The sequence below is a fragment of the Pygoscelis adeliae genome, unplaced genomic scaffold (assembly GCF_000699105.1).
Source record: "Pygoscelis adeliae isolate BGI_AS28 unplaced genomic scaffold, ASM69910v1 Scaffold79, whole genome shotgun sequence".
Taxonomy (NCBI): Eukaryota; Metazoa; Chordata; class Aves; order Sphenisciformes; family Spheniscidae; genus Pygoscelis; species Pygoscelis adeliae.
The window spans coordinates 3428140-3432939 of record NW_008825532.1 but is presented as its reverse complement, the minus strand read 5'-3'; positions in this window follow the sequence as shown (position 1 = coordinate 3432939).

Here is a 4800-nt window from a genome sequence, read left to right as displayed (position 1 = left end):
AGCCTGTCCAGGTCCCTCTGTAGAGCCTTCCTACCCTCGAGCAGATCAACACTGCCGCCCAACTTGGTGTCGTCTGCAAACTTACTGAGGGTGCACTCGATCCCCTTGTCCAGATCATTGATAAAAAGATATTGAACAAGACCGGCCCCAATACTGAGCCCTGGGGAACACCGCTCGTGACCAGCCGCCAACTGGATTGAACTCCATTCACCACAACTCTCTGGGCCCGGCCATCCAGCCAGTTTTTGACCCAGCGCAGAGTACACCTGTCTAGGCCATGAGCCACCAGCTTCTCTAAGAGAATGCTGTGGGAGATGGTGTCAAAGGCCTTACTGAAGTCCAGGTAGACCACATCCACAGCCTTTCCCTCATCCACTAGGCGGGTCACGTGGTCTGCTTCTACATGTGGTCCAGAGCATCTCAGCTTTCCCTGGACAAAGCAGCCTGCTGCCAAACAAACATCCAAGCCTGTCCAAGATGCACCAGGCAGGTCTTACTCTACCTGCCCCCTCCCTGACCATCCTAGAGGCATGCTCCAAACATGTTCAACCTGTCTTTGAGCAACGGAAACACTGGGTAAATGCAAAACCTCAGGTATCATATCGTGGAAGATATAACAACAGATACAACTAATAAAAGGGAAGAGATAAAGTACAGGAGAACTAAAACCTGGGAGCATGCAATTACCAAAACTTAATGATCGACGAGCACATAGGTGTCAGAATATAATGACTTGTCTATTGGGAAATATTACAGAGGTGTGGCCAGTAGAAACTAAGGAGTCATATTTAATTGAGTAAAATAAAGCCTAGGAACGAGTACAATACTAATTTTCAAATATGCTGAACTGAGTTCATCAATCTCATTAGCAGTTTAGTTTTCAAATTCTTCCCCAGTAACAAGTGCCAATATTTGTGGAGTTCAGCAAAGCCAGGAGATGCTGGAAGGTGGGTTTTGGGTTTTTTTTAGTTCTATACCTTCTTGCTAGTTACACACAAACAGCTTTTCGGAGAAGATAACATAAATGCATACTCTTGAGAAGCTTTTGACTAAAAGTAAGGCTTTGAAATACAGGCATTGACTACCACACAGCAAAAAGAAGACCTTTCAGCTCAGTCCACCTTTCCTTGAGGTAATTTTACATATTAACATGCAGTCCTGCTATGTGATCTCTAAGAGAATTATCCTGGTGATTGTCCTTCACAACAGGATAAAAGCCAGGCTGTTAGCCCTGCCTGACATCTTAGGAAGGGAAATACCTCCATCAACACTTTCCTTTGTGTGATATCCATTCCGGCAGGTTAGCAATTACTCTCAGAAATAGCTCATCCAAGTCAGTGGGACTTCTCACATAAGTAAAAGCAACCTCATATCAAGTAATAACACCATAAAAATCACCTGTTACAATAACACAGTTTAAGTCTAAAAGGAAAAAGCAGGATTCATACTTTATATCCACTGCAATATAGTCATTCACCATGCCCCCAAGCAAACAATGTTATAGGGACACTAGAACAACAATTATTTAGCTAAACACCTTCAGAATTAAAAAAAAAAAGGCGCATTCAAAAGCATACAAATGATAGAGGTATTATTATTCTTCCTACTACTATCTAGTTCTTCTACAGCTCTTCCCATCACTAGACTCAGAAATCCTTTCTAACAGAAATTGGTCTTTTGACACTCTTTTTACAAAGAGGAGAGCAGAGGCAGGGTTGCTCAAGTATTTTATGCAGCACCTGTTCAGCAGAAAACATGTGAATGGCAGTGGACACAAGGACTGGATCCCATGAATCCCAGAACCCATAATTTCCTTTAGAGGGGAGGAAGTCCCGTGGTGAGGATAAAGCCAGGGAGTGCATTTCATATTCCCCTCAAGCAAGGAAGAAAGCTGACCACCCCCCAGATAATCCACAATTGATTGGAAAAAGCTTTAACTAGAAACACCATAAGTTATTTTAATACCCACAACGCACACCCTGGTTGCCACAAACCTGGCCACTCCCCTGGCTTTCCTTTCCAGGCCCCGAGGCTCTCTCCCTCTGGCTCAGGCTCTTCTGAGCAGCCCATCCTCACAGTCTAGCACCTCCTCTTCTCCAGCAGTATCAAGAACAGCCCTATCTGGCCCTAAAAGCCCAGTGAAAGGGCCAGAGCCTTGGCTGGGTGAAAGGGGTGTGACGGCAACTCCCCCTCTTCGCACGGCCATGCCATTAGCAAGGTGGCAGTGGCAACACCTGCTTGGAGGTGCATCCTCTTAGCACACTCCCAGAACACCTGTCCCAACAACCAAATGGATGCCATTTTCTGATGAAACACTGGTTTTAATCAAGCCACTCAGAGCTGCCAACACTGAGGAACCTCAGGGTCTTCCAGGCTGCCTGACTTCCCATGCCTAAACTCAGGGCCTACAGTGTTTAAACATGTTAGGGTTAGGCAGCATCCCAGCATGAGGCTTCTAGGATTACAGTTTTGGATTACATTCCACTTAATTGCTGCTCTGGGCTGGTAATTTATTTTGGGGAAGAGCCAAAGTCTCTATCAGACTTCAAGGAGTGTCACTACAGAAAGGTGAGTGACTTGAGTATAGTCCTGATGTGAGGTCTCAGTACAGATATACATCTGAAAGGAATTTCTCAGAAGACACTTTGCTATTAGTTATGCAGAGTAAAAATTCATCTTTCCTGGCAGTTCATTTACACTTCATTTCAGCATTTTAGTGTCCATGATTTATGTGGGATCAGGGCTCTAGATGGAACAGTGTTTTATCTCTTCTCCCTCCATGGCAAGCATCACTGCACAATGAACGGAGAAAGATTTTGTGTCTTTCTTACTTCAGATATAAGAAGACACTGAAAGATATAGTTCTGCTACAATTAGCAGGAAAAACATACATCTACCATTCCTAAATTTTGGGAAAAGTTTACAAGAATGCTGTCGCTTTCTGCTCTGCTGAGTTGCTAAAAGTACTAGTATACTCAATGTTAACAACCTGCTTCCACCAGGTTGCGGCTGCTCTGCAGTGTAAAGGATGCCCACTTCTACATATATTTTACTCCATAGGATAAAAAAAATACTCTACTTTCCTCAAAGCTAAAGAGGTTTAATTTTCTTCATAATGTGTTGAGTTTTACACTGTTACTTTTTTTATTCTCAAAGAACCTGCATTTTCTGTAGCTGGTTTTAATCTTCAAGTGAAAAAAAGTATTATGAAAGTATGTTTTTTTCCTTCAAGCTGGGGAAATTACCAGCAACTGCTGGCACTCATCCAGATACTTATGGATTGTGAAGCTTTGCAAACTTTTCTTCAGTCATGAGTTTCTTTGCATAATCTTGGTCTGGCAATCCTGTAATCTCCTGCACTCCTCATTACAAACCTCTCCTTGGCTGGCAAGCAATGGAGTAAAGGTTGCACAAGACTGCAGGAACGCAAAGTAAGAAACTGTGCTGACGTCCTTTCCATGTGATGAAGTAAGACACAAGAACCTGTGCTTATGCACCTGGCAGGGAACACCAGGACACATCACAGCAGCAGTGATTACTGAAAAAAGGGGATTGAGCAGCCCCTGGGAAGTTAACATATAATCTGTGATGGATAGCAAATACTGATCCGTAGAAGACTAGCTGTGAGAAATGCTCCGGTTTATAGTGAAAATCTGATTGTGATGGCTGTATGATGCTCAGTTTCTTACTGCCAAACGCTCATCTTCTCTCTGGGTTTTTTTACAAATAGTTGTAAAAGCTGAAGGAGAGAACCAGATTTTCTGTCTGTGATGGGAAAGTCTCCAGGACTGTTCCATGCAGCACTGAGCATATGAAACTGCTTGTAGGACCATGTAAAGAGATTGTACAGATTTATTGCTGAGTCCTGGTAGCCACTAAGAAGTTAAAGCCAGCAGCACAAAGGAACTGCAGGCAGTAAGACAGCTTCATCGGGGGGGCCCAACTTAAATGCTTCTATGCAAATGCACGTAGCAGGGGGAATAAACAAGAGGAGTTAGAGACGTGCGTATGCCTGCAGGGCTATGATCTTATTGGCATCACGGAGACGTGGTGGGATGGCTCCTATGATTGGAGTGTTGGGATGGAAGGATACGGGCTCTTTAGGAAGGACAGGCAGGGGAGATGAGGACAGGGTGTCGCCCTCTATGTCAACGACCAGCTGGAGAGCGTGGAGCTCTGCCTGGGGATGGATGAGGACCCGACCGAGAGCTTATGGGTCAGGACTAAAGGGAAGGCAGGGACAGGTGATATTATGGTGGGGGTCTGCTACAGACTACCTGACCAGGAAGACCGAGTGGATGAGGCCCTCTATAGACAGATAGGAGCAGCCCCATGCTCACAAGCCCAGGTCCTCATGGGGGACTTCAACCACCCCGGTATCTGTTGGAGGGACAACACGGCAGGGCATAAGCAATCAGGAGGTTCCTGGAATGCGTTGATCGTAACTTCCTTCTCCAAGCGGTAGAGGAGCCAACGAGGAGAGGTGCTACGCTGGACCTTGTTCTCACCAACAAGGAGGGGCTGGTGGGGAATGTGAACCTGAAGGGCAGCCTGGGCTGCAGCGACCATGAAATGGTGGAGTTCAAGATCCTTAGGGCACCGAGGACGGCGTGCAGCAAGCTCACTACCCTGGGCTTCAGGAGAGGGGACTTTGGCCTCTTCAGGGATCTGCTTGGCAGACTGCCATAGGACAAAGCCCTGGAGGGAAGAGGTGCCCAAGAAACCTGGGTAATATTCAAGGATCACCTCCTCCAAGCTCAGGAGTGATGCATCCCAACAAAGAGGAAGTCGGGCAACAAC